This window comes from Chinchilla lanigera, unplaced genomic scaffold (genome assembly GCF_000276665.1).
Source record: "Chinchilla lanigera isolate Chin_1 unplaced genomic scaffold, ChiLan1.0 scaffold00001, whole genome shotgun sequence".
Taxonomy (NCBI): domain Eukaryota; kingdom Metazoa; phylum Chordata; class Mammalia; order Rodentia; family Chinchillidae; genus Chinchilla; species Chinchilla lanigera.
Window position 1 is genome coordinate 44,322,852 of NW_004955402.1, and position 7,729 is coordinate 44,330,580.

General features: G+C 36.3%; 1 pseudogene; it reads left to right on the forward strand.

The window, feature by feature from the left end:
- Positions 1-2,909: 2,909 nt before the first annotated feature.
- LOC102015906 lies at positions 2,910-3,855 on the forward strand (annotated as a pseudogene).
- The last annotated feature ends 3,874 nt before the right edge of the window (positions 3,856-7,729 follow it).

A 7,729-nucleotide genomic window follows, 5' to 3' on the forward strand; every position in this document is an offset into this window, starting at 1 on the left:
TAGTCTTCCCTCCTCCCTCAAGGTGGTCAGGGGAAACACATTTCTCATAGTTTTTAAGCTGAAAAAATAAGGTTGGGTCTTTTTAAAAAGTATCTCTAAATTCTAGGGGAGAACAAAGGATAGTAGATAAGTTGCAACAAGAGGCCATAGGAATGAAAATTATCTAAGATAGATGGCTGCTCCATTTACACTGAGCCACTAGTAGATAATTCCTTGGACACACAGATGTGTTCTTTTCCACTTAATCTTTGAAAAGCACTCGCAGCTCTCCTGGATTATTTACTCTCCTAGGCTGTTTTTAGGTGTCATTTTATGACTTTCAGTTAGGAATAGGGTCAGTGTCTTTTGACTTTGTGATCAAGATGAAAAGACACCTGACTGTCTCACTTTATTGATGTCTCAGCAAACAAGAAGATAAAAAACATGAAGGGAAAAACCAAGATACTGAGGTGTTGGTTATGATAAATAAACTTGAGCTACTGAAGCAATACAGACACCTGCCTGCTTTCAGATTTCTAGTATTTGTGAAAACAAAAACAAAAACATCTCTTACTGTGATATATTATCTCATGGTCTTTTGTTACTTGTTTACAAACATATTGGTAACTGGGAGTTTCAGGCCTCAATACTTCCTTACTTACTGTGGATGCTTTCAAATCTTGGCCCTCTTCCCTGACAGGACTTGTGCTTTTCTGCTTCTGAGAAGACACTTTTTGTCCTCAGCACCTGGAGCTTCTTCCCTTCTGGCCAGAGTCTACTCATTTTTCTCACCTTTCTTTACTATAGATTTTCACCTGGAAATGTTTTCACATCTGACACTTAACTCCATGGCTTTCTGAACTGCTTTTCTTCTGCTTCTTTTCCAATTCTGCCATGAAGCCTAGTTTTATGTATATTCCTTTATTCCTTATTTACTCCTCTGATGAAATTGAAGTTGCTTTAATGGTAACTGTACACTTTCTGTGTGTCTCCCAGTCTTAGCATAACAGACAATATTTCTCTTAGCATTATGGTCTCAAAGGTGCATCAGTCAGACACAGATGGTTAAATATGGCACAGCTGCTCTTCTATGAGAAACCCAAAGAATAAATAGTTTAGGAGCAAAATAAGGGACAGATGATAGGAAATTGGGAGACAGATTTTGTGCAGATAGGAAGGGGATCTATGGGTAGAGGGAGATTGGAGGTAGGGAAGGAGAAGGGCAAGAAAAAGGATCAAGATGTTATATGTACATGTGCTGATTGAAAATGAATTTGTTTCTCTCAGTTTTGGAGGCTGAGAAACCCAAAACCAAGGTGCCCATGCCTTCAGATTTGGTGTCCCGCAAAGTCTCATCTGCTCCTTAGATGGTGGTTGTGGCCATGTCCTCACATGGTGGAAGGCAAGACCACTCACTTCAGCCTTTTTACAAAGGCCTAATCCAATTTGTGAGGATGAAATTCATGATTTAAGCACTTTCTAAAGGCCCTTCTTGGGGGCTGGGGATTTAGCTCAGTGGCAAAAGCACCTGTCTGGCAAGCGCAAGGTCGTGAGTTCGGTTCCCGGTACCGGAGAAAAACCAAAAAAAAAAAAAAAAAAAAACAAATAAAGGCCCTTCTTTTTAGTATCATTAAAATCAGGATTTGTTTGTGACATGAATTTTGGAAGGACATATTAACATCATAGCAATAACTAACATATACCATTCTGACTCTCCTCCTAGAAGAGATTCCAGAATTTGAATATAGATTTCTCTCTCTCGGTCTCTCTCTGTCTCTGTCTCTTTCTCTCTCATTTATGATGCTTTTTTCTCTAAAAAAGAAATAAAAAGTGCTCAGATACTGGGTGCACATCTTGGAATACATTTTTAAATGTAGATTTTCTAAATATCATCTTTTTTGACATTTCACTTTGAACATCACTTTAGTGTTTAAGTTTCAACTAAATACCTGATTATATAAGTGGTATTATTTCCTTATTTTAAAAGTGCTATTTAAATGATTTTTCCCCTAGAAATTAGAAAATTTCAAGATTAGGTCTTTAATATCTCCAGGATTTTATTCTAGCTAGTACTCATTAATCAGGCTACTTTTATTGACATATTACTGCTGATATTGATACAAAAGGAGAAGGGAACAAGGGAAAGTAGACCGCCATTGATATGAGTGTGGAGAAGTTGCTTCTTTTGAGATTTGATATGTGTTTACTCAGAGTGATTATTACAGCTGTGTTGCTTAAAACACCATGCTAATAAATTGACCAATGGAATTTCTTGTGTGCGTGGAGGCAAAACTCTCCCTAATGGAAATCTTGTCATTTGTAGGAAAATAGATAGAATTGAGGGATGTTATGCTAAATGAAATAAGCCAAACACAGAAAGTCAAGTATTGCATCTTTTCTCTTATATGTGAAAACTATAGGAAAGAAAGAAAAACACCAAAAACCAAAGAACAAAAATTAGAAGAGGATTTATCAGGGACAGGGAAGGGGCCAGAAGGAGGAGGCAGAAAGAGGGGCAGGGTGGAGTGCAGGAGAAGGGTGTATGGATGTGGGCTGTGCAAGAAACATAGGAGTGGAAATATCACAGCAAATTCCACTCATTTATACTATGAATATGTATAAATAATAATGAAAAGAAAGTGCAAGTTCAAAACATAAAACTATATGAGTTAGCATAGATAACCTATACTATCTAGTATATGAATCACTACCAATGCTACTGACCAGTAGAGAAATTGTCAATCTGAGTTGTGCTATCATTTTTTAAGACTTGTGCAGTAAATACAAAACATATCATTGATTTTTATTTTGATTATGTGTTGGATTTGTTGAGTTAAGCAAACTATATTGTTAAAATTAAAAGACAAAATGTTCTTGGCACTTTGCTCTAGACCCTTGCTCCGCCGCCCTTCTGCTTTCGAGGCCGCTACTCTGGCCCTCAAGTCTCTCAAGATCCATGGCCGAGCGTGGAGAACTCGACCTGACCGGCGCCAAACAGAACACGGGAGTGTGGCTGGTCAAGGTGCCTAAGTATTTGTCACAGCAGTGGGCTAAAGCCCCAGGAAGAGGTGAAGTTGGTAAACTGCAGATTGCCAAGAATCAAGGAAGGACTGAGGTGCCATTTACTTTGAATGAGGATCTTGCAAATATTCATGATATTGGTGGAAAGCCAGCTTCAGTCAGCGCTCCTAGAGAACATCCATTTGTCTTGCAAAGTGTTGGAGGACAGACCTTAACAGTATTTACTGAGAGCTCATCAGATAAACTCTCATTGGAAGGAATAGTGGTTCAAAGAGCCGAGTGCCGACCTGCTGCCAGTGAAAATTACATGAGGCCAAAAAGATTGCAGATAGAAGAATCTTCCAAACCTATAAGGCTGTCACAACAACTGGACAAAGTTGTAACAACCAATTACAAACCTGTTGCTAATCATCAGTATAATATTGAATATGAAAGGAAGAAGAAAGAAGATAGAAAGAGAGCTCGGGCAGATAAACAACACGTTCTAGATATGCTGTTTTCAGCCTTTGAAAAACACCAATATTATAACCTGAAAGACTTGGTGGACATCACAAAACAACCTGTGGGATACCTGAAGGAAATCTTGAAACAAATTGGTATTCAGAATGTGAAAGGCGTCCACAAAAACACATGGGAGCTGAGGCCAGAGTACAGGCATTACCAAGGAGAAGAGAAGAGTGACTGAAGGTGTAGCCACCTGCAGGCGGGAAAGCTCACAGCCGCTGTGCACAAATAGGATGCGTACTGGGGTGCTCGGCCATCCTGTGCTGATGGGTGAAATGACTGCTACTTTAATTTTTCTGTTAATTTTTTTTTTTTTTTGGAGACAGGGTCTTACTCTGCAGTTCAGGCTAGTCTTCACTCACTAGCCCAGGCTGGCCTTGAACTCACAGCGATCCTCCTGCCTCAGCCTTCCAAATGCTGGGATAATAGGCATGTGCCGCCATGCCCAGCCACAGTAAAAATTTTTGACCTTATCTTAAGTGTTTTTTGAGAAGAAACGGTAAATTTATTTGTAGACTTAACTTGTATTCAACTGTATTCACAGTGGGAGTAGGGGCTGGGAATTAAAAGGGCTCCCTTTTATAAGTGTTAACTTTTAAAATATAAGATTAAGAAATATTTCCTAAATGAAGACTCTCTCCTTACAGTATCTCTGAGGAGCTGAGGAAATACAGATCCATAGGGATTGGTAAAACACGGGGAAAAGGTCAATCATAGAAACTATTGAGAGGAATAAAAACCGGTTTCTTTTTCTCAAATAAAAAAAAAAAATGTTCTTTAGATATTTTTTAAAAAAGTAACAAGTTCCTCGATGAATACAACCCCTGCAATTCTGTAGATATTTAACTCAAATTTAAAGTTTTCAATAGTTCTCTTTAAAAATAAAGGCAAGTTGTACAAGCACAGAAAGTTATATTAAAAAGTGAAGCAAATATTAATTCTCAGGACAGAGCACCAAGCACAAACATTGTAGAAGGACCCCAGCTGGTGGCCCAGATATTTTGAAAGTAGTTCAAATTAAGTTTGCAAGAAATGAGAAAAGTAAAAGTGGACTTTGTTATTTTAATGTTGCCAAAGACATTGAGAACTGGTGTCTCAAGTGTGCCCTACTAAATATTCATCTAAACAAATATGAATGTATCATGATATACAAATACAGTTGTATCATCTCTTTATTGGTATTGGGTGCTGGTTTTCTTTCCTTACTTTTTTCAATTCTTTAATCATATGTAGAAACACAATCTATTTGAGTCATTTGGGAAGTGTTACATAGAAACATTACCATGTGGCTTCATGGTTTATGTATCTTTAATCTCTGTAATTTAAGACAATAATGAATATAGATGAGATGGTGGCTTTGGCCTAGAGGTATTCATCTAATAGAAATAGCTATTGCAGCTCCATCTGCATAAATTAGTCTCAGAACTCAGAGAATAGATTGATAGAAATGTAATCATTGAGAGTTTGGAATACAAATTGTTTGGTTTGCTTTTGAAATATTTGCAAACACAAATTGTTGTTAAGCATGAGGAACAAGCATTATTTGAAAAGTAAGTTTGTGAATTTTTTACTGTTTTTTTAAAGGCAATATTTTTTATAGAATTTGAGGAGATGGCAACCTGAAAATCTAACTAAACAACACAAAGATCTATATGACTATGAATAATGCAATTGGTTAACATGATTTCAAAAGTCCTATAAAAGCTTAAAGATTTGTAGTCAAACATAAGTTTCTAAATCAGGGTTATTACACCCATACATGTACACCCTCAAATATATATTTTATTATGCATATGTGTGATTTGTAGTTTTTATCACTAAAATTATCACTAGTTATTTGAACCATATTTACACACACACATATATGGAGTTTTAAAGTATGAGAAAAATGTTTTTTCTTACTTTATGGCACAAAAATAGTTTCATTTTCCTCCCACTAACATCTTATCAATAGTATTGTGGTGGTTTATTCTTCAGTGTCTTGCTCAGTACAATAACTTTAAGCCACAATATATTTTTTTTTTTTTTTGGTTTTTCTCCGGTACCAGGAACCGAACTCACGACCTTGCGCTTGTCAGGCAGGCGCTTTTGCCGCTGAGCTAAATCCCCAGCCCCAGCCACAATATATTATTATTTGAAGGTAAAATATGCACTTTCTGTGAGGCAATCACTGGCTGTATTTGCAAATTTGTACCATAAATATTCTTCTTGATAATATTCAATTTTGGGGATCTTATTTCCTCTCATTATATGATTAATATTTTACCCTTTAATGGAAGTGATAAAAGAGCTTGCTCAGTAGAAGGACTATCAACTCTTATATTTTCTTGTTAATCACATGTACCTGCCTCATAAATATTATTGACCCTATATAGTTTATTTGTAAGTAGTTCTAAAAGTATGTGTCAATTTTGTGAGGATTATTTAAATTAAATAATAAAACAAAAAAAATTCCATAACATATTTAGCTGGAAGGTCCCCTTCTAACATCTTGATGACAGGCAGTCCCTGCTTCTGGCAGGACCTCCGTTTTTTCCCAGTGCCTCCTTCAGACTTAACTATATATCATACATCAATCCATGCAGTAAATGTTAGTAAGGCTTAAACTCATTCTTAGCTTTCGATAAGTCTGGAACTGAAACACTAGTTTTCTGTACACCACGGAGGATCATCTTGACAACTCTGAGAATGTTCACATCAGTGTAAGTTTGGAGGCCTTGATATGTGTGCATGAGTATACATACACATAGTTTAAGTATGGCAAGTGAAATAGCTCTCTAAAATGTGACAGTGATTTGGGCTTCCTCTGTGCAGAAGGATCTTTAATGTAGAACCTTTTTTGCTAAGTAGAGGCATAATGACAGTTGTGACCTAGGCAGTCTTATCCAGAGTCAGTACAACTCACTGAATATGTATACTTAATATTGCTTGAATGAATGTCCTAGTATAATAAAACAGAAGAGGGCAAGGGAGTATGACAATGATTGCTTGGCTGGATTCATATGAAGATATCCTGTATTCTCCCATTTTGTAGAGTTTCACTACCTTATTTCGTTTATTTACCTCTTCTAGTTAGATTTTCCCAAAGGTTTATTTGTGTTACTCTACTTTTAACCTCCAGAGCTCACAGAATGTCAGAGTTTGAAAACACCTCTAAACATCTGACCTAACTTCTTTACAAAGCGTACATATCCTCCACCAATGCTTTAGACAAGACATCCAGTTTCTGGGTTTCCTCATGTAGCATGGCTGTTTATTTTCTCAGTAAGTCAGGTGTAAATGCCCCCATCATGACTCCTAGGCAGAAACAGTTTGAATTATTCAGTTGGAAGAACTGTCACAAAGAGCTGCCAGTACTGCTGACTTCTTCCAGAGTTTTGTGGTTTGCTTTATCATTTTTTCCCCTCAAGTATGAGATATATGTGAAGTAAACATCAAACAACCACTAAAAATTCTACAATTGTTTTGCTGCTAAATAAAGGGATTCTGTTTGGTTCTTGCCCTACTATTAATGTAAACTAGAAGTATGATCACTTCTTTTCTTCAGGTAGAATTTGATGCTTTTTCATGTTACTTTACTAAACATGTCTGTTGTCCTTATTTTAAGAATTGTTAGAAATATTTATAGTTATAAATTTTTGTTAAATAAGTGTAAAGAACAAGTATTTTTTAAAAAGTAAGCTTGTGAACTTTTTTGTACTGTTTTATTTTTTATTTATTTATTTATTTTTTGTTGTTGTTTTTTTTGGTTTTTCTCCAGTACCGGGAACCGAACTCACGACCTTGCGCTTGCCAGGCAGGCGCTTTTGCCGCTGAGCTAAATTCCCAGACCCTGTATTATTTTTTTAAAAGGCAACATTTTAATAGAATCTGAGGAGGTGTTAACTTGAAAATCTAACTAAATAATACAAGGATCTATATGACTGTAAATAAGGGAAAATGTATATGCTCAACTGGTTAACATGATTTTAAGAGGCCTTTAAAAACTAAGCATCATTCCTAAAAGCTGTATTCACTTTGAACATCTGACTTAAAAGACCAGACTTTCAAAACTTTATGTTCATTTTTTCATTTTTAAGGCAAATGTTGAGCTTGCCTGTCATATTTCCAGACTGGTCAGGAACCCTAAATGATTCCTGTCTGTTTTTAGAAAGAGATCCGATGCTTTAAAAACATACAAACTGAACAAATCTTACTAGATACAGGGACATAAGTCTTTCCCAAA